The sequence below is a fragment of the Dermacentor silvarum genome, chromosome 9, assembly GCF_013339745.2.
Source record: "Dermacentor silvarum isolate Dsil-2018 chromosome 9, BIME_Dsil_1.4, whole genome shotgun sequence".
Lineage (NCBI taxonomy): Eukaryota > Metazoa > Arthropoda > Arachnida > Ixodida > Ixodidae > Dermacentor > Dermacentor silvarum.
Window position 1 is genome coordinate 106436443 of NC_051162.1, and position 22605 is coordinate 106459047.

The window sequence follows — 22605 nt, forward strand, 5'->3', positions numbered from 1 at the left end:
CAGGGCTCCTATAAAGTGGACAGTTTTGATGACCTCGTGCGTTTGACTGTTTAGCTATTAGTAATATATGAAATGTGTAACTTCGAGGAAGCGAAATCAGGGCTAAGGTTGCGTCAGCTAGTCAATATTGCCGTCAAATTTACTACCAGTAAAATTATAGTAATACTGTACTGTTCCATTAGGCAACGTACTCACTGGACAGTTTGCACAGCATGCTGTAATTGTGCTAAGTGTAAAATATAATGGATAAATTTTGAAATGACTAATTCCTATACGGTCGGCTTATTGATAAACAGTAATTTGTTCAATCATGACAGAGTTATGACAACAATATGTCTCACGAAAAAGCTGCTACAACACACTCTTTTTTGCAAACATATATATATATATATATATATATATATATATAGAGAGAGAGAGAGAGAGAGATAATGGCAGAAAAAATTCTGCAGGTCCGCTGCAGAGGTAGGTGAGAAAACGAAGGTGCACACTTACGGAAGTTGCATGTTTAATGGTGTAACGTTGGTGCCGTGGCACCGCCTTCGTCAGATTGAAGAAGGCCGTGCTATGGCCGCCATAATATATATATATATATATATATATATATATATATATACTCCCAGGATTATTTCTAGTTGTAAAACACAAATACCCCAGAAAGTGGATGGGAAAACGGCTCCGCGGTAGCTCAATGGCGAGAGCATCGCACGCGTAATGCGAAGACGTGGGTTAGTTCCCCACCTGCGGACAGTTGTTTTTTCATCCATTTTCATTTCCATTAATTTATGATTTCTTTATTTCAATTAGTAAGTACAAATAATTTCCCCTATGTTGTCCTTGGTATCATTGTTTGTTGGCTTCTTATGATATATATATATATATATATATATATATATACCCCAGACAGCGGTTGCGAAAACGGTGGTACGGTAGCTGAATTGGTAAGAACATCGCACGCGGAATGCGTGGGATTGTTCCCCATAAGCGGCAAGTTCTGTTTTCAATTCATATTTATTTCCATTTTTTATCATTACTCTTAATTCACTTAATAAGTACAAGTAATTTCCCCAATGTTGTCTTTAGTGTCGTTGTGTGTTGGTTTCTTATGATATATGATTAAAAAAATGAACTCTTCGGTTCTCTTTCTTCAGGCTCATATATATATATATATATATATATGAACGAACTAGCCGTGATGTGGAGTTGGTGAGCTGCAGCCTATGTATTTAAATGGATGCACGTGCTTCTGACTACTTTAATGTTGTCCCAGAGGACGAGAATGTTAATATAATTGTTGGCTAGACACACACACTTCTGGCTTGCAAAAATAGCTCCTTGATTTATAAAAACAACTCTGTGAAGCTCACAGTTGGCGTCCTATTGAAAGCAAAAGGAAGCCACAATGTTTCTTCCCATATTGGTTCAGCAAAAGGCAAATATCGCTTAAGGAAAAAAGTTGTTCTTTTGAGGCAGTCGAACGCAGCAGCCCCATAGTGAACGAAGTAGTAAGTCTTCAAAAATTACCTCAGGGTGGTGTAGTGCTAGTGTATATGAATCCTACAAGTATGAGGGTACAGCCAGAATAAGAGTTACGGGTAGTAAATAATTGCTTTTTTAAAATCGTTCCTTTTCTGTTTTTTAGCTTGAAATGGCTTAGTGGATTTGCCAATTGACCATCTTCAACGGAACGTTGCGCTATAAATTCAACTTTCTCTACCTAGTGAGCGTGTGCACAGAAATATCTTTCTTTCGAATAGTTATTCCATGAAAATTCAGAAATATAAACCGCAATAAACTGACGCACTGGAACGTTTCAATCAACAAGGACAAAGATTAAACAAGTCCATGTGCTATGAATCATTGGCATGGATGCTGAACCTTGACCGCCACAGCCGCTAAAAAATTGTAGATATTGAGAAAAAATGTGTATTTGCACGTAGTTTTTATTTAGCATGCATTTTAGGATCACTGATTTTGTTCTAATGCTGTCTAAACAGTTTTTGTGTTTATAATAGGTATGCCAATTTATAGATAGTTGAATCCCTCTCGAAGAATCGGTGGCAAAGAAAATACCATCGAGAACATCATTCACAGTATAAAAGCGCGCTACGCACCACGCCTAATCAGTGAAACAAACTTGCCAGCCTTTTCCTGCATAACCCGAGCAACGCTATACCGGGTGTCCCTGCTAAAGTAAGCCGAAGTATAGAAATATGCCAATGGAGTGTATGAGGGCGTCCTCAAATGTAAGTTGTAGGCTATTACATCGAGAAATTTACGCTATTTCTTACAGCGAAGCTGTTAATGGCTAGGCTTGAGTGCATTTTTCGTGTGTGTGTGCAAAAATGTGGGTCCAATTTATTGATAGTGCAGAAATAGTCCAGGCGCAATGGCACATTCCCCTGTGAACTCGGGGTGGTGGGCTCCGGGACCTGTTACGCGTCCTTGAACTACTCTTGTCACACCTGGAACCCGGGACGATCGGATCTTAGCCCAAGAGGACGACGCGCGTCGGTCAAGTCTACGTTCACACCGCCCTCTCTTTGTCGGCATTCCAACTGCTTGCGTGCCTAGTTTCCTGCCGCTCTCCCTGGGCGGTGGCACCGTCGCGCTTGTATATAAGACAATCTGCCGTTCTACATTTTGAATTTCGCTTCTTTCGTCGTAATGGGGAGGCCCCGTGTAGTGCGCACTCCCTGCGACGATTGCATTCTCGCCTCTGTTCCTGCCCTAACTTCATAGGCGCGTTGGTCCTCGGGAGTCCGGACTACACGCGGCCTCCCTATTCTGTGTCACCTCTGTGTCGTGTGGTAAAGGATTCTCTGGTCATCCACCTTCACAAAGTATAATGGCTCATGATTTTTTAGTCAGCCTAATCGCATAATACTTACGTAATATTTAACCAAACGTCAAGACCAAGTGCTCTGTCAAGTGTCTCCCCACCTTCCGCTCTCTCCTCCCTCCTCCTTTCTTACGATGAACCTTTTAAATGCTGCACACCGCCACCTCCGAATACACCCTGAAGAAGGAGCTGAATTGGCTCCGGAACGTCGGGCTAATAAATTCCCTTAATTTGGTTGGGGTCACTAAGTCTTAATCAATTTTCCCAGCCAGACAGGTAATTCTATCGAATTTTTTAGCTTTAAACAACTTCGCAAGCAACAGCTTTAGTAGAAAAGGGTAAATCATAGTTGTATAGCACACTAGAAACCAGCTAATTAAGTATTTGCTAACTTCATACTCATTATAAGTAATAATTATTTCAGAGTCCCAAGTAAAGTCCACGAAATATGAAAGAAAGCAGGTGATATTCCAGCATGCACACCGGGTTTCAGTGTTCTCAACATGCCGCGTATGGACCTATGGCGCATTCAAACTGGTGTGCTATAGCTAGAAGAGGATATGATTTGTTACAAGAATTACTAAGGGGAACTTTGGGGCTAGCGTCTTTGGCAGATCACAAAGATGCTTGCCAATTCAGCCATCATGGGAATACTGGTTACTACATGAATTTGCCTGCACTTAATCCTTCAGGATTCCTACAGCCTTCTGACTTTGCGAATTCTTCATTTTCAAAAAGATGGGGCGTTACATATGGAACAATTCACAGTAGCTCTACAGGTGCACACAATCTTATTGCCATATGTGTTCAGAGATATTGAGAATACATTCAAGGGAATGCGGTCAAGTCGTATTCTCTTCAGATTATCTTCATGCAGGAGAATATAGTCAAGTCTTATTCTCTTCAGATTATCTCCATTCAAGAGAATATGTTGCGAATACATTCATTTCCTAGACCAATAAAGCAAGATAAAGCAGGGTAAATAAAGCCGCAGCAACGTTTGAAGCCACAAGCACAAATATGAGCCAAATCCATGTACTATCATTCCCAAGCCAACTGAACAAGCGCCGCGCCAGTGTTCCTAAGAGTCATTTAATCTTAAGCCTAGTTTTAAAGGGTATCGGGTGGCGACGCAGGCGTTGGCCGCGGGATTTATGCCAGTGATGTGCTTCTCTCGCCACAATTTACGGCTGTGATAAGCAGACGAGGCTGCACGGCCGTTGGGCTAAATGTGTCGCTATATATTGCATACGCGGCACGTTTCCGAACACTGCAGTCGTGCTGCGAGAGTGGTACTGTCACGCGTTTTATCATGTTTCGCGGCCTTCCTTTACAACGCAGCAAGAACCACTGGCACCAAGTAGCAAGTTGAAAATGCTGCCTCAGATTATTTCTAGAACCCTCTACAACTTTCTCATTCGAAGTTTTGCCGTAACTTTAGTGACCAATAAAAGTTGGTTAACTTAACTTATCTGGTTCTGTATGCGTATAAACGGAACAAAATACAACTTTGTGACTTGCTCCATATGATAGGCAACAATATGCATTTGGTCGAGTCCTAGCAAGCTTTGTCATACTTCTAAACCTTGGCTAAAGTAATGCCCGTGCGACACGGGCAATGTAAAGTGCACTTCGAGCAAGTGCACTTCAGCGCGCTGAGTGTCACTTTGGCGGTGCGCTGCTACACGAGAAAGAAAAGTGTTCTTTCAAATTGATGGCCATGGCGATCGGGTGTCAGATGGGAAAGCATATATGTGTTAATGCAAAAATGTGCGCACGAAAACAGTTTAATATTGTTTGAAACAACAGTTACGATCCACCTTTCCAAGCGCCGGCAACGACGGCCACTTTACCAGCAACAGTCAAAATGACTCGATCCGCCAAACAACTGTGCAGCCATTACACGGCACGGTCGTGAACAACCCCAGAGCGAGAGTAGTTTTTTGATGTTCTTGTTTTTTTTTTGCCGTGTGGCACAATTTATTACCTTGTAACGTTAGAAATTTAAAACAATGTTATTAAAAATTACTCCCGACTCTTCTTTCACTAATACTTTAATTATTGTTTGCTCATTGCTAATGGCAGCGAAGTCACTTCGCCGCCGCGAAGTGACTTCGCCGAACACACTCGCCGGCGAGTGCTCTCTGCAGGGAGTGTCACTAAGCGTTCCCGTGTGGCAGCCTGCGAATAACACTAGCCGCGAAGTGCACTCGCTCAAAGTGCACTTTACGTTGCCCGTGCGGCCCAGCTATAAGCAGGAGGACACTTCCTACACTGCCTACAGACTGGGGTAATGATCATAGTGCTCTGCGTATTCAGAATTCATGGGTCCCCAAGTGCTGCACATGTATGCCATCGAAGTATGACAGCTTAGTTTTTGCGTGCTATGGCTTGGCATACGAAGAGTTCCGATTAGGCGACATGGTTCACCAGCACCGGGAGTTGAAATCGTACGCAAGAAACAGCACCACTCCTCGGACTTTCCGAGGCCAAGCCATAGCTCCAGAACGCGACTCTTTGAGATGACTGTAAAGTTTCCTTTTGCGTTCTTGCAGTGTCAGTAACAGCAACAAGCGTATTCTCTGGCGCTGAGTAAACGGCGGCGGTCTTTGTATTTTGCACTGTACGTTACTTGTTCCGTATGAACCAACTACTCAGCAACATCATACTTCTTATACTTTTGTTCGTTCAGAAGTGCAAGAAATATATAGAGAAAAATGTAATTCTTGCTGTACCTCGTGCTTTATTCGTTGCCATGCCAGTACAGGCCATGTGAGGCTGACCATCTGTATGAGGGCCCAGCCGGCAAAGAAGGTGCGAAACCCGTTGCTGAACATGGTACCCGTGGAAGCGCAGTGGAGGGCGACGCTGACGTTGACTATGCTGGCATAAAGGGCGACAGTGTAGCCAGGGGAAACGATTCGAGAAGCGATGCCAGATGCTGCCTTCACACGCTCCAGGTCTTGTCGCAGGGAGTCCAGCCATCTTATCTTTCTATTGGGAATAAGGACGAGCGAGTTTATACATGGCAGCAGTTCTCTCTGGTAGCGTAATGAAAAATGAGAAGCGAATGAAAAGCCCTAACTCAAGCATAGTGAAAAATGGTTTTATTTCGTGTCTTCTTGACTGCTTCACAAAATCCTAAAAAAATGCCAATACATTATTGTGCAAAGTGTCAGACAGGAACAAAAATAGCCCATACGCATTCTTACGGAGTGATGTACTGATCACATCGGCACGGATAACATATTTTACAGAAAAGGAAGTACAAAATCTACTCAATAAACAATGAGTTTGTTCAGCGGAACGAAGAAAAGAAAAACTTGCCTTTCTGACGAAGCTTCTGAAGAGCGAAGACAGGTGTCCAATTGCTCAGAAATGGCTCTGACGTAGCATCTTCGAGAAAGATATTCCATGACTCAGAGGGTGAGCACAGTACGGAATAGAATAAGTGAGCACAGTATGGGCGAGCTTAGTACAGAAGTCTAAACATTTCACATTCTTTCAGAACACTATGATTCTGGAAAATGCCGCAGATTGGACCAATTGGTAGAATAGCTTGGTAACAGATGAAAAGTGCGACTAAGAACGTGAAATCGGAGAATATATCAACGTAACAGGCGCTGTTATAACCCTTTCTTCTCTGTTCGACTGTTTATTGAAAACCAGGCAGCTAAAGACAGGACAAGCGTAAGAAATTTGACGAGGACAGGTACATCCTCGCAAGTGAAATTACTGAAACCAACACGCCCAAAATACACAGGATGTCGCAGCTAAACTGCTCTGTGTTTCAAAAACGAAACACTGATTTTTCTACCGGATAAGGCGAAGTGCGTGCTGTTTGCCGCCTTGTTGAGAAACCTTAAGCAATATTTTAGTTGATAATATGCAATAGCTTCTTTCTAAGTAATCAGCTAGCTTCTTGATTGTTGCTTTAGTTGTGAAAATGTCAATTACACATTAGTATATAATCGTAAGGCACGTCAAATTCAGTTGTTTGCAAGAGGTACAAATCGCGTGTTAATTTTATCTAGGCAATAAAGTCCGCGAAATGTGAAAAAAAATTACTCCGCACTCATGCGCACTGCACAGCAGCGCCATCACACAATGTTAGCCTGAGGCTATCGCGATTGAGCCTTTTTGGTTCTGATCAGTTGTAATGCCTGTTGTGGTGAGTATGCTCGTGCCGTACCACTTATCTTTTTTTATACTAAGGAAAAACCCATGTCTCTGCACAAAGCTCATAGTACACGAAAATACTCTGGTAAGGGGAAAGAATTGCATTCAATATATTAAAGTGTTTCCAAAATCTCGTGTCATTTTCGGGCAGGGGTCGGACTCGGCAAGGAAAATGTTCGTTCGTTCGCTTTCTCACACACCCGTTTTCTATCCTTCTGTTTGTCGCTATCGTTCTTTCTCTCGCGCTCTTGCTCAAAGCAAAGTGCCGGCTCTTTCAATAAAGTTTATTCCTTCTTCTCATTCGTTCATTAGTTCTTTTGTTCGGGCTACTTGGTCACGCTGACAATCATCGTCCATGCTTTCTGTACAATTTCTTAAGCTTTTTTACCTTCTAGAGACAGACGGTAGTTCATGAAACTGCCCGGTGAAACATTGGTGGCCAGCTTTTGTTCTTTCTTTTTGCGCGAACGGTATATTTCCCACCTGAATGTCCTCGCAAAGTATGCCATCCAGAGGCGGGGTATCAGTCCCCAAACAGAGGCTTGCATAATGCCGTAGCATTTCAGCGCCTGCAACAGGCGCTGAAGGAATCTGGAGCTCCTCGCCAGCTCTGGCAGTTTATCAACATCGAGGCCACTTCTGCTGCCGAAGTAGAGTGACCATGATGATGCGAGGATCTGAAAACATTATATTGTCACACGTTAGCGCGAAAAAATATCTCGTGGGATAACCCATTCGAATCGACGTTCATGAGTGACAATAAAGAAAAGGTCATCGTTCGGTGAGCAATGGTAATGTCATGCCTGCTACAGAAATGCATTTATTGAATGGTGAAAACGTGCTTTATTTTTCCGGCGTATTTCATATTTCAAGGCAGCGAATTCTGACAGTAGGTTAAACTTGCATAATTTGCTTGATTTTGAGTGACAGTTCAGTGAACGAAACGATCTCACGTTCAGAAAGGGTTACGGGGGACGTACCTAAATACATACGTCAGAACTAGAATCGCGCTGCGAGGATCATCTTAGTAACAGTAAAATCGTTGCTCAATACTTTTTTCTATTTTTTATACTTTAGCATTGTTGAGGCACTTCACGTACTTTCCAGGGGCTTTGCAGTTTTCTTTATCCCGATGCATGTTTGTTAATATATAACCGTTTTCCCGTCTACATATGTCACTGGGCAGTGCGTGGTAGAACGCCTAGTGCATCGAACTGCTGTGCTGTTGTAACATGGTTCGAAACCATCCACCGGAACCACTTTGGTCTTTGACTGCGTGGCAATGTGTACGCAAGAGCCGCTCTTCAACGAACCTCTTTCACGCCGAGATGGGTCATTGTAGATGCGGGACTGCGTATAGCCCCAGCTGTTGGAAGAAATTCTTTGATACCAACTTGAGTCGCTAGGTACGTAGGTGTGTGCTGCTCTTTACTGAATGTCTTTGACGCCAACTTGGGTAACTATAGGTGTGTACCACTTGGAATGTGTCTTAAGTTACTCAGAGGCTGAGCGGGATCGGACCCACGTTACACGGGCTCCTAGGGCAAGGAGAGCAACCCGACACATTAGCTGACTGCGAAACAAATGCACCGGGTACATGCCGCTTTTCATTGAACGCCTTTCACGCCAGCGTTTCCGCGAGTTCCGCGGTTCCGCGCCATCAATGCACTGGGTACGTATTGCTCTTCAATAATCCACTCGCCACCTTGGGTCCCTGGGTATGTACGATTGGGTGTGCGGCAACGGAGGGTACAATTCTCAGCGTTGGCAGGCACCGGCGTACCAAGCTCGTCTCAGAAGCTACGCGCGGAATTCTCGGCAATGCCAATAGATAGCACAACGTGTCTACAGAGCACGAGGGAGGAGCCCGGTTGCCGCATTATACGCACCGGAGTGCCATCCAATTCGGAGGACGCACGCGCTTGCTTCGTGGCCGCGCCACTAGATGGCGCCAAGTGTTCTTAGGGAACGTGAAAGAGGAGTCCCGCTGCTATACACTCCTCACATAACTCGTTTCCAAGGTGGCAATACGCAGTGTCACTATATTGATTCGATGCTAACGCATTACCATCGACAGAAATCGTGAGATATATGTTCTGCCAACTTGTTTTTCGGGTTGAGCCTAAATTGCGGCGTTTATTGTCGCGAAAGGAACTCACGAGCACTGCAAAACGCTGCAGCCACGGAACTTGTAACAAATATGAACGTCTACCCGCCATGGTTGCTCAGTGGCTGTGGTGTTGGGCTGCTGGGCACGAGGTCGCGGGATCGAATTTCGATGGGGGCGAAATGCGAAAACACCCGTGTACTTAGATTTAGGTGCACGTTAAAGAACCCCAGGTGGTCCAAATTTCCGGAGTCCCCCACTACGGCGTGCCTCATAATCAGATCGTGGTTCTGGCACGTAAAAGCCCATAATTAATTAATTAATTAATTAATTAATTAAATATGAACATCTGGGATTCTTCACACGCACCAAAAGCATGGTACAGGAGCGTTTTTGTAGCCTACCGGGGCTCATGCGAACACCACGTGTCTCGCGTCAAGCCGCCTTGGCACAGCTGCGATGCCAGCAGTTAAAGCGCCTGGAAAATTAGCCAGCAGTCAGAGCCCGCAGCGCCTCTTGGCCATTGATAGCGTGTGCTCTCTCGGCTCTAAGCGTGCGCCGTTGCTGTGGCGACGCCTTCTTCCTACCCTCGCTAAGCATGTTGGTGAACTTGACCCTGACAACCGACAATGAAAAGCAGTGAACCGTGGTGTATTTTGGTTTAGCTTTAAGAAAGTAATAGTATTTAATAGAACATTTATATTGAAAAGTACTCGTGATCTGATTCCGCACCTGCCTAATTAACTTGCAAAAACAAAACAAAAAAAAAGGGGGGGGGGGGGGAATGGTCCACGTGTATGAACCTTTTAAAGAAAAAGTTTGCATTAAATGAAAGCGGAATGAACACAGAAAAATATTAATATCTTTGGCTTGGAATGTGATTCAGGCGCATGTTTTTTTCGGAAAAGCTATCGTATAGTTTCGCCGATCACATTTTCTAATGCGTTAAAATTTGCGATTGCCTGTTTTTTGTTCTTACGAGCCTCCATAGCATGTGAGCCTCGTTGCGACTCCAGGCCCCTATTTCATACGCTAAGCAAAATATTGTTGGTCTCACCTAATTCTACATTGGCGAAATAGAGTTGTGCAGAGTGAAAAAATGGTGCAGCTCCGAGTGCGGATTCGCATTCCATTGTGCACACTCAGAAAAAGAGACGGATGCTCTACGTAGAACGCTAGATTTAGAAGGCAAGAACTTCAAGGGATTGATTTATTCAATAAAAGGCCCTCCCCACGTTCGTTGTTTGCAAAGCGGTAAACGCAGCGCGTAAACCACGCGCTGTCGATCGTGTATGCAAAGTATGAAACCACTTTCTTTTATTACCTGCTTGGCAAAAAAAATAAGAAACAACACTGCACATGAAACGTTTAAAGAAAACACCCACCGACATTGGGCGGAGCGCTCATTAGGAACGCCTCAAGTTAGCAAGTTCATCCATCGTACTGATCCACTTCGGGGGATCGCTTTGACTCTTGAGTGCACCCCTGACATATAAGATCCTCGCTATAAAATACTGCCTCGCAGGGCGAGCATCTATGTCAGCATTCCGGACTGCCAGACGCACTTTCCATGGACTGTGCAGGCCCAGTACCATGATCATATCCAGGGGTATGTTGCCAAAATTTGGGACAGGTAAACAATGGATGCCTCGTTGTGAAAACCGGAGGTCCTTTTTTAAGGTTCGTTGTAGGAAACCACTGCAGCCCGCAAAAACAGCTGAAATTTCAAACTAAAGCTAGTGTGCCTTTTTTTTATCGAGGGAGCTGCCACTTACTGCCGGAGAACCATTAATGTCACTCGCAACAACCCCTCTACGTAACACACACTGCCTTCAATGTCATCTATAATGGCAAGTTGCTGCAGTAAATCACACAATAGAGGACGCACGAAACCGCTCCTGCAAGTGCACAGCGCAGTGAACTTCCGAAAAACGAGCTCCTGACGTGAACTCGACACGGGCCCTTGGCTCCGGTATGGGAGCCGAAGGGACAGTTGCCTACACAGGCAGTAAAGCTCGTCGCCTAGTAGCAAATGGTGGTGACATTTCGGTTCCTCCTATCTCGTTTATTATTGAAGCAATTTGAGACAAAATTAGTAGGGTAGAACAATGCCTCAATTGTCATTTCTGAATTCCAGTATATGACTAACATTTTTTATGGGTCCTTTAAATAGATCGCGATACCAAAAATTTCGGGGACGCTTAGTCACCTTTAAGAGCGGAACGCGATAGCATTCAAAGATCCCTGGCTGTTTATCAGGCTTTTTCTCGTATATTCAAATTTTAATCCGACGCTATCACGTGTGTAGGTTGTACTTAAGTGGTACTTTGAATTTCTCAAGGAAAAATCTGTCCGAAAAATCGTAATTTTTCCCCCTAACGCCTTGCGGCACGCGAAGGGTCTGCCCGGTCGGGGTGGTTCGGGATGATGTGGTTCGGCATGATTACTTCCGCCAACGACGCCGGCGCTTATGCCGACGCCGACGACAGATTTTCTGCGACACGGGGGCCTTAACGCCGTAGCAATAAAACGCACCTGCCACGCTATCAATTTGTAGGTATAGCTTAGAGCTGCCTGGTTTTCCTCCGGGGGCAGTGCAATTCGGTCTTCGATTCTGGAACACGCTCGTATCAGTTGTAGGTAGGACGGTGCGTAGAAGAACGTCAATGCGTAGTTGACGATTGCGGTGAGAGCCGTGAACACGAAGAACAAGAGTAGATAGGAAGTGTACAGCATGTACTTTCCTGACTTGTTCAGCGCCACCTCGACCAGTTGCTTTATCGCGTAGCCCACTTCACCTGAAACGAATACAAAGTAACGCCGTTCCGTACCTGAACAAAGAAACATTTTTTTCGAGGTCTGAATCGCATACGCACTAGAATTTTACGAAAAGTTATTTTTGAGACCGAATGAAATGCGCATGAAACAGCACCATAAAAAGAATCGAATTGAATATAAATACTTTAATCTTTGTGGAGTGAGGTGAAGTAAATAATTTGTGAAGTGAGGTGAAAATAGGTGAGGAGCATATTTCCCAAGTAATATGAAATAATGGTCACATTCTAGTATACACAACATTAGAAAGTTTCTGTCCCTGTACTGCAGATTACAAAACATGCTTCAATAAAGGCTCAAATGTAGAGTGAGTAGAAATAAGGTAGTTTTGTTTCGCAAACTTGGGACTCCTCTGGTAACATGTGACCATGTATCATGAGAATCGAGTTTTAGGAGCCACTGAATAAGCCCTTAGGGCATCTGTATACCTTCTAGACCAATCGCGAGACCAAACCGACCAAATGTGATCCTGTGCTGTAATAGTGCGCAGTGACCTTGACTGGTTGTGATCGTGTGTCCATGCTGCCTATTTCTGTCCCTACCTTCATCACATATTTGTTTTGAATCTTGGCACTCCTCTAATATTTTATTTTCCCAGACCTGGGAGTTGTGACTTTGTATATGAAACCGGGCTACATAGTGACATTATGTTTCTGCACCATGTACTTGATGATGTGGTTGCCTTTGCGTGCTGCCGACTTCATTGCGCTTTCGTGTGTGTCCTCAAGAAAAAAAAAAACTATCGGGTGCCTTCGTACCGCGCCCAATGACACGATTTAACAAAACGCATAATGCTATGGTCCAAACCAGCGATCGCTTTGTGATTCTGCTTGAGATTGTGTACATTTTAAGCTGTGTAAGCGTTAGTTAATGTTAATTCTTTGGTGCATGATAGAGCATTGTACTTTAGATATCGTTGTGATCGTGCTTTCTTGCATTCTTTTTTCTGTTCGTCCTCACGATGTGCAAGAAGTATGTATGTGACCTAATGTCCCATTTCGTTGGCCATTAGGCTTTTAGCACCCATTAATTACTGAAATATTATTCTTTCTACCCCTAAAACGTAAAATAATTGTGAAGTATTATATCGTGTACCCACCGGTAAAAATAAGCCAGGACAGACAGACGAAGCCGACGTAGAGACTCGGAACGGTGTGAGTGGTGGCGTTCGGGACGCCTTCTGACCGCACGTTACGGACCACGTTGCAGGCGAACAGGGAGTGAAAGCTTGCGATGACACGGAATCCAGTCATGAAAGGACGGCCCATGAGGGTGACAGGGCCTCTCTTGGATTGCTGAAAAATGAATGCTGCTGTGAATAATGTGCAACGTTACTCAACATAATGTGCAGTGGCACGATACACGAAACAAGTTGCAGGTGAAACACCTCCATACGGGGCGCATCTTTATAGTCAATGGGATCAACTATATCAGATGAGGCCTGAAATTAGAACAGGCTATATACCGTTCTTCAGCAGTTTTCAGTGTCTTGGTACAGTGTGTCATGTCGTTCGCTTTTTGGGTTTCGCGACACTTCGCGTCAATTGCACTCACCGCGTTGACATCCACCGCCGATACCGGGCTTAACACTGTAGCAGGATAATGCGGCCGTCCGTGCATGCCTACGTGTCTGGTGCTAGCCAAACGAAACCCCGTAAAGCTGTCAGTATACCATAAAGCGAATGACCGCCGATATCTCCCCTGATTTGTGTAACTGAGGCTACTGGGAAATATCTGAAAGCATATGACATCGAAGACCGCCAAGGAAAATTGGTAGAGCGCCAGTCATTTACGCGCGAATATAGAAGGTCACCGCTTACCTGCACAGAATGTCGAATAAAGGGGGCATCGTTACAGTGAATGAATGTGGTCAAAGCTCATTGATAGCAGGCCAGGCTAACTTGCTTACTTAGATAATAATCTTCGATGATTTCAGCATGATATTTACCTTCATTTTGTGTCGAGTCTGTCGTGCGAGAGCGCTTCATGCAGTAGAGTCGATGTCAACTACCCGAAGTATCTGTACTGCTATTCGCGTACTTGCAAATGACGTTTTAATCTTCTTTCATTTACTAATTTTCCAATGTTTTCTCATGTGTGAGATCACAGTAGCCATTGCGCGTGTACGCAAGGTGTACAAACAAAAGTATATGATGAACGTGTAGGGCATAAGTACATAAAATTATTCCACTTCTTAAAATAGACCTGCTGAATCAGTTCCGTACAAGTGCGCGAAATTTCGTCATCCGAAAATCAAAAGATATACTTCACGATATACCAGGCGCTTTTTTTACAATTGGTGTTCACAGAATTTTTCGTATTAATTAAGGTATCTGTCGCGTTTAGCACAATTATACCGGCATAGGTAGAATACATGATGAAGCGCGGAAATCGGTTCTTTGAGAACTCACAGTAACAGTGCGCATAATAAGAAAAAAAGTAACGTTTACTTTAAACCGAGCTTTCGAAATACAACCTCCGGTTCTGCCCTGATGGCAACAATCGAAACTTTTGCGAGTGTCGAGTAGAACTGAGAAATTTAGCAAGGTGGCGGGCCCAACTCATGGGACAGATTGCGCAGAGGGGCTCTGGATTGCGGCTGTGATGTGGGACACACAAATCAAATATTCGTAATAATCGCTTCAGTTACCTTCATTGGAGAAACCTTGGAATGAAAGTGGCGACCGTAGTTCTTGTGACGGTCGCGCGTGTATTTTTGAGCTGAATGAACGCTTCCACTCATAAGAAAAGTCGAGCCTCAAAGACGCGTTCCACTTCTCAAGACACTTCCTCAATGGCCTATTGCGCTTGCACCGCAGATGCTTCGTGATGCGAAAGTAGGGACTCCGAATATCGATCGGCGGTTCTCCCATGTGAATGATGAGGTATAATTATGCAAGCATCAGGAGACTACGCGGCCGTTTTCTATACATAAATAATATGTTTTGCCTAAGGAATAAGGAAGCGTCACATGATATCTCGCAAAATGCAAGGTGTGGGCGTCCCGTGGTGAATCGGAATTAATGCTTAAGACTGAATGAGTGTCCACTAGTTAAAAAGAAAGAGAAAGAGAAAAAGTGAAACTACCCATAAAGCCTAATGTTCGCACTTGGCAATTCAAAACAAACTGTACGTTGGGGGACTGCGTATAAATTAGATTTATGTTTGCAGACTTAATAATAACGAGACGGTGTAGCCTTCGAATTGATGTGGCTGGATCTTGTTTTTCTTTCCATGCTTTGTTTTTAAGGATAGATATCTTCCAGCTGAAGGAGGGAAAGCAGCACACATTAGCACTCTGTGGATATAGAGTTCCCGCTGCTACATATAGACAATGTATATCGTGTTCCTGCTGAATTCTAACGTATTTGTCAGGTTGAGGCTGCTGCCTGCTCAAGAATTCTGCAATCGGTATGCTCATGCTTTCTACGCGAGTATCGAGCCCTTGAGGATAAACAAGCTTGGAGGTCGACACAGCACGTTTTCTTATTCTTTTTTGTATTTTTTTCGTGGGCATTGGTAGTTACTCCTGGGCATTCACTGCACGACAGATATCGCCTGCGAACGTCTCATAAGAAAGATTCTGAAAACCTATGTGGCCCTAGATTTATCTACATTTTTTGTTTGCATGAGGTTGTCGGAGGTGTATTCAAATGTAACTGCAACAGAATTTTTACATTCGAACCCCACCGCTGTGCATAAGAACTGAGCCTGGAACTTCTTAGGCCGGAGCGCAATGCCAGCAGTAATAGCCTCAATGGCGCGGATAATTCAGCGTGTCGACGGCACCAATATTTCTATTTTTTGCTTACTATTTAAGCACAGAAAATTAAGTGCGGCCATTGCTTACTCACATTATTCGCGACATGACTGCTCAAAATGAAAAGTAATAAATAGAAAGGCCATGACAGCTGTGCAGATTTATCATTAGGTAGCAAGCACGTAACGCGGCCGACCTTGCTGACATTAGTGGCTTGAATTTTAACCTTGTTTCGCTTCTAGCCTAACTATATTGAAAATTATGTCGGTTTTAACAACTGAACAAAATTGAGTTATACATTTTTGATACAGCTCACTATGTCTAATTTTCCCTCATGCGATGGAGAAGGTACGTAACGGGTTGTCATTGCAAGGAGCTAGTGCATTAAAACAGGGTCTGTGATACTCAGATTTATATTGCCTGTCCCGCTTGCTTAGTAAATATGGCGTTGCGTTGCTGATCCCGAGGTCGAGGGTTCGATTCCAGCCGCGGCGACCATATTTTAATGCAGGCGAAATACAAGGACGGTCATTATCATGCATTGCGTGCATGTTAAAAGATTCCCTAGTAGTCCAAATTAAAACCTCGGAATTACTTTCTTTAAAACTGTTGTTTCCGTTTAGTTCAGAGTACTGCGAAGGACCTTATATTGTGAACCTCTAATGAAATATTGCTGCGGCAGTGCAAAGCGGTAGCTGTAGTCGGACGTACTCAGCAACTTAGTCTCCCTAGGGGGCACAGTGATTACGTGGCAAGTGTGCTGATTACATTTAGGCTCTTGGACGATACGGGCATGAAGTCCGCGCTTACACACACACGCACACACACACACACACACACACACTTAACACCGGCGACTCAACCTTCGATATCCTGGATTCGATCTAAGCTTTGCTAAATGAGACCCATATGTAATGGCACACTTGCCAGCCGCTCCATATACGTGACATCCGTTTTCATCGGTGAACTGGCAGGCTATCGTATTTCAATAAAAAAGGCCGCATCGTTAAGCAGCAAGAGTGTCACTTGGGCATGGTAGGAGTACGGGGGGAAGCTGCTGATGAATATTGATGCGACTTCTTTCGCACATATAGACCTGTGCCGATGATTAGATTTCATCGAATGGAGGTTGCAGCCTAGGGTTCTACCAACGGCGCCGTGGCTTAGTTGGTTAAAGCGCCTGTCTAGTAAACAGGAGATCGTGAGTTTGAATCTCACCGGTGCCTATTTTCAATCTTTCGCGGGAATTTTTTTTTTGGGGGGTGGGGGGCATGACGCATTAGAAAACGTGTGCTTTTTGTGACAGAACAGTTGACCATACGTTTTACGGTTGCGTTGCGTCTGTTGTCAAGCGCGTCCATGACCACCAGCGCTCGTGGTAATGAGCGTTTGGAGAAACGATAACATGTGCGTTTCGGAGTTCTTTCAAACATAAAGCAGCTGTTCTAGTAATTCAGGAAATAAAGCATGGTTTCAAACTGTTTTCTAGTCTGCATGGTTCTGAAACTAATGTGTTGCATAATTTGCGTTTTGTAGAACTTGTAAGGCATAAATGCTGCCATAAAAATGAATTGCACTGAATAAATGACCAAATTATTGCACTCTAAAACATCCTGAAATCATAGAATGTATTCCAATGCAGGAAGGAATTCGCCCATGTGTTAAAAAATATGTGAAGCCACGGGCATATGTGAAGCCTTTATGCTGTCCGACAAAAAAAAAAAAATATTGGCCGCATCTCTGCTTGCTTTGCTGCAAATGACGTCGAAAGACGATAGATGCCGCCCCTGATACGTAACAGCCTCTCTTCTCCCCCCTCCCACCCCTCACGATCTTCCACTCCCCTTCACGTCCCCCATGATGGATGCAATGGAGGTACTGCTGAATTCAATTCAAAATTCCCGCGTTCGCCTTGCTCTCGCGCCATATGTTGGAACCTTTTATTACTGTTGGCTTAAAGCCGGCTACAGAGCTGCGGCTTCAATCGGCTTGTTTTTAACGCGTAGCGTCTCTTCGACACCCTTTCTAACACGTTAATTTTTCAATTACTAACGTAAAAACCAGTCCATTGTGTATTCCTAATTAAATGAACGCTGTGGATCACGGTCATGTACATATATGTTGCCTCAAATAGACCTGGGGTTTTCTTTGCGCTGTATAATGTTGACGTGTATGACCCCGTGCCACTGTGCTAGAAGCTTGGTTGGTTTTGTCCGGGCGGTTGAATTGAGTGACAGACAGACACACCGACAGACACTCTACGTTTTTCACGTTTGGGTAGTCCAAGAAGGGCTATCGCCTTAAATACGGTGAGTTAGCTCCCTTCTGTGGCACGTAATGAGGAAAAAATATTTCAACAAGAAGCCGTACCATTTATTGTGAGCTCTTAGATACCTTCCTATCACACCGAACTGTTAATAGCGCTCGTGTCACGTGCTCGCCTCGCGTTTTTTTTTTCACGTCCCTTGTTTATTGTGCTATTCCTTGTCTATACTGGTAAGAAAATTACACCCACAAAGATGTACTTGTGTAGTATGTTTGGTTTCAAGCAGATATTTCTCCATTGGCAATAGAAATTGTGACAGTTAACATGATTTATATAAAAAAGAAGAAAAAAGAACAATTTCAATATTCCTAGGCGTACAAGTATTTAATCGTATATCATATTTTCTTAGTGTTTAGAAAAACATTAGACTGGTTGAGAATTTTTTTTCCTGCACAAGTCCTTACCCACTCTGAGTACAGGCTTAGGAAGCACAGGTGTACAAAATTGGCCGTCAATCTTCAACATGAGTGCATTTCAGAAACAACAAGCCTAATGAAGACGTGCTATAAATTTAATGTGGTAGCTTTCTTGAGCCACTGTGGCCCCTTAGTACGGCTGGATGGTCTATCCCAATAAACATTCGCAAATAGCCAGTGGCTGAAGCTGTTAATTAGCTTCGGTGACTTGGTATGTGCACCATTAACGGTGTTATAATACCGTATGTCTCCCACCACATATTCTTGGGCATTATCATCGACCATGCTATGTCATGGTCGAGCCACGTTAATACGCCGAAGCAAAGACTTAATCTGTTTTGCCATTTTCTTCGCTTCGTAGCAGGCATGAAATGGGGCCCCACGGAAGGCTCCTTTCTACGACTTTATCAGTCTCTATTCATAGGCTACATTCGCTACAGCCTCCCGATACTCTCAAACTTGAGCATTTCTTGCTTACGGACTTTAGAGAGCGTTCAAGCGCAGGCACTCAAAATATGCCTTGGCATGTCCCGGCGTGCCTCCAACAGTAGTTAGCAGGCCATACACTCCATTTTCCGTCCGACCTCTCTACATTTTCTTATCAATAAACTACTTCTTCTTGGTATGTGCACGCTGCGCTCTGGCCGAGCACACAACATGGACCGCAGGGTACGTGCCCAAATAAACGTGTTGCAGCTGGCTGCTGTCTAGCCTAGTAGACAACTTGGGTGACTTGGTAGGGCGCTACAGTAAGCGATATCGGTGTGCCATTTTGCTGTTTCAGCCATTTTGTGTGTCTACTGGAATGCTCATACAGTTTTGTGATTGTAACACAAGGGACCGGGCTTAGTCGAGCTGCAGTTAAGCAGCTTTACCCCACCGCTCCCTTCATCTTCTTGAGAAGAATATAGTTTGTTTGATGGATTGATATAGTTATATCATTTATCATCCGGCTCGTAGCCGATTGAAAGGCAGTATTCCCAAAAGTTAGTGTAGCCCAATTGAATAGAAGTAGTCACTATGCAGCGTAGAAAGTGGGCCAATTTTACATATTCGTGCTCATTGGTACATGTAACACTTGACTCAAAACAGCGCTGCAGTGGGCTTATATATATTTTGCTATACTTTTTTATAGCGTTGCTTAGCACATTACAAGACCACTAGACACGCCTATTTCTATCGTACCAACGCCAGCTAGCTGTTTGAGATTACTCGCGCGAGCGTAACGTCGCATAGCATGAGTTACGTGTCCATGCTAGTTTCTATTTGCCACAGACTTACCACTATCTGTCGCGCTCTTGCCTCGTGTGAGCTAAAGGTTTCAGACAGTGTGTATTACACAGCACCACCTTAAGGTTTGGTCCACATTTCTCTGTCTTGTGCTCACCGCAGGTAACCCTAGAAACACGCTGCACGACCGTGTACCACCTTGAGGCCTGTCCAACCCAGGTCGTAAGAGAAGGGGCTGAACATTTGATCTCGGAGTAAAAGAAAAACAAAAACAAATGTAATGCCGTTGCGCTCAAACTTTTGTAATTGTCGTCTTCGTTTTAGTTTTGTCGTCGCACGCAGCTTGCAGTTAAACACCACAGTTTGCTTTGCACAAACGCTCACCTGGTAACACTTGGTCGATCTAGTAGTTTTGCGAGGAACTCCAAACGGTGCTGGATAGCCAGCTATCTCAAAAGTGCTACGTATAACATCGACTCCAGCAGTGACGTGGGATCTGCATATGTTTATTTTCTAATAGCATAACTTACCGGGCACTAGATATATTTCCAATGCTAGATTACTGGTTAATATAATGAAATGAAAATCGAGATAACGTGTAGCTGCTGTGCTTTTTATGAAGCCCAAGTGAAAGCTACGCGCTTCTAACTTGGGCAATCATTATTCACGAACAAGTTGAATTTTCGTCTTTCCAGTCAGCTCGGTGACATCAGCCAGCCTTGAACTCCTGACCAGTTTGCACCAGGAGTATCGTGAATGACAGGACACTCGCTGCAGTCTGCAAAACAGTAATTTGATTTAGTTTAATCACGACAAAATTGTGAAACATTGGCACTATAGAGCGCATGACTGCTGGAGTTGGCTGTCAGAAGTTACATGGGTGCCCGTCACAATCAACGAGTACTTTATTTTCCATACAACGCATTAGGGCACATTTATAGCGATTTATTTGCAGGAGTCATGAGGGAGGTAGTGGCCCATCACTGCACCAGGAAGGCCAATTCCTGTTCTGGCATTGATGCATTGCGTAATCAAGGAGTACATAAAGCATGCGTAAATATCTTGGTAAACATCAATAAAGATTCCCCAGCGACCTCGGTTCTTCACAAGAAAACTAGAAAGGTACCTATCAAGAAAGGGGTCAGGCAAGCAGGCACAATCTCTCCAATGCTTTTCACTGCATGCTTAGAAGAAGTATTCAAGCTCTTAGACTGGCAAGGCTTAGGAGTGCGGATCAACGGCCAATATCTCAGCAACCTCCGGTTTGCAGATGGCATTGTCCGGTTCAGCAGCAATGGAGACGAATTATAACAAATGATTGAGGACCTTAATCGATAAAGTGTAAGAGCGGGGTTGAAGATTAATATGCGGAAGATAAAGTTAATGTTCAATGGGCGCCTCGCGCTGAAGTTTGAGGTATAGTAGCGGCACCTGGTGGCGGCGAGAAAAGTGATCTGGGTAGTACAAGCTTGGGTAGTATTGAGGCCTGGCTGTTGGGAAGCACGTTTCTAGCCTGAGTTTTGCGTTGATTCGCCCTTTTTTTTGCCCTATTGCAACTGCGAAAAGGCTCGTCACTTCTCACAGACCACGCCTACGACGCTGAGCTGGCCGCAGCCTAGTTTTACGAAAACGATCTTCCTGTGTGCCATGGGGAGATCGTAATGCTGGAAGCAGAAGGAATCGGCGACGCCGATCCGGAGCGACCTAGCTCAGCCTCGAAAAAGCGTCACCGTCGTTACTGCTGCGTCGTGAGCTGCCACGAGCAAGAAGGCCTGAATCCCAACATCAGATTAAACCGTTTTCCTTCAAGGCCTCACGAAGCGGACCGGCGGGCGCGCTGCATAACGCGCCCCACTACGAGCAGCACAGGTTTGAGAGTTAAATGTGCTCATTCTTGACCTCCAGCCAGCACGTTGAGGCAGCACAGCAAGGCAGTATTGATTGCAGCACATCGATGTTCGAGCACTGTCATTAAAAGCTACATGAAGCGAGCAGCTCACGAGCTCCGTACATAGTACGTTAAGTTAGTACGTTAGTACGTTAGTATGCATTGTATCAGTTCTTTATCAGTTTACTAAGATTCTAAGATTGCAGGAGGCCGGCCATTTCGCGGCATGCTGAAAGACCACTGCCGTCGCGACGCGTACCGTCGTGCGCTCGAATAGTTCCCTAAATATGATGTCAGCTTATCGCTGCAGTGAATTCATTTATAACGAGCATTTCCTCGCGTTTGTGCGCCTGAATCTATCAGCGTGCGAACCTTACATGAAGTTCAACTTCGTACGCGACTCGCTTCACTTGCGATTGACACCGCGCTAAAACTTCGCCGTTTATTTCTTGAACAGCGCACACGTATTCGGCATTGCATAATGTCTTTATGCAGCGTGCCACCCCTGAAAAAATCTTCGGCGCCCGATATTCGCTGCAGGTCGTGGTACAACAGAACCAAAAGTGGCCGGTACATATTGTAAACGTGTTTTCCGAAGCAGACGACCGAGCTTGGTACTACGCAGTTTAGGACAGAGGGCGCTTTTTAGCACCATTTTTTGCAGCGCCCCCCTGCGCAAAGCAGGAGCTCCATAGCCTGGCAAAGGAACAAGAATTCAGGATCGCCGGTTGGCCTCTAGAGTCTGTAAAGCAGTACGTTTAGCGAGGCGAATTACTCACAGGGGACTCTGATCATGAGAACGAAATTTACCGAAGAATGAAATTAGATTGGAGTGCATATGGCAGGCATTGCCAAATCCTGACTGGGCGCTTATCACGGTCATTGAAAAGAAAAGTGTACAATCATTGTATTCTACCGGTGCTATCATATCAGGCAGAAACTTGGAGGTTAACAAAGAAGCTCGAGAACAAGTTATGGACCGCACAAAGAGCGATGGAACGAAAATTGTTAGGCCTAACGTA

At 44.4% G+C, this 22605-nt stretch overlaps 1 non-coding gene across 1 annotated transcript; it reads left to right on the plus strand.

The window, feature by feature from the left end:
- Positions 1-16875: 16875 nt before the first annotated feature.
- On the plus strand, positions 16876-16949 carry Trnat-agu (transfer RNA threonine (anticodon AGU)). Its single transcript has one exon. It is a non-coding gene; the product is annotated as a tRNA-Thr (tRNA).
- The last annotated feature ends 5656 nt before the right edge of the window (positions 16950-22605 follow it).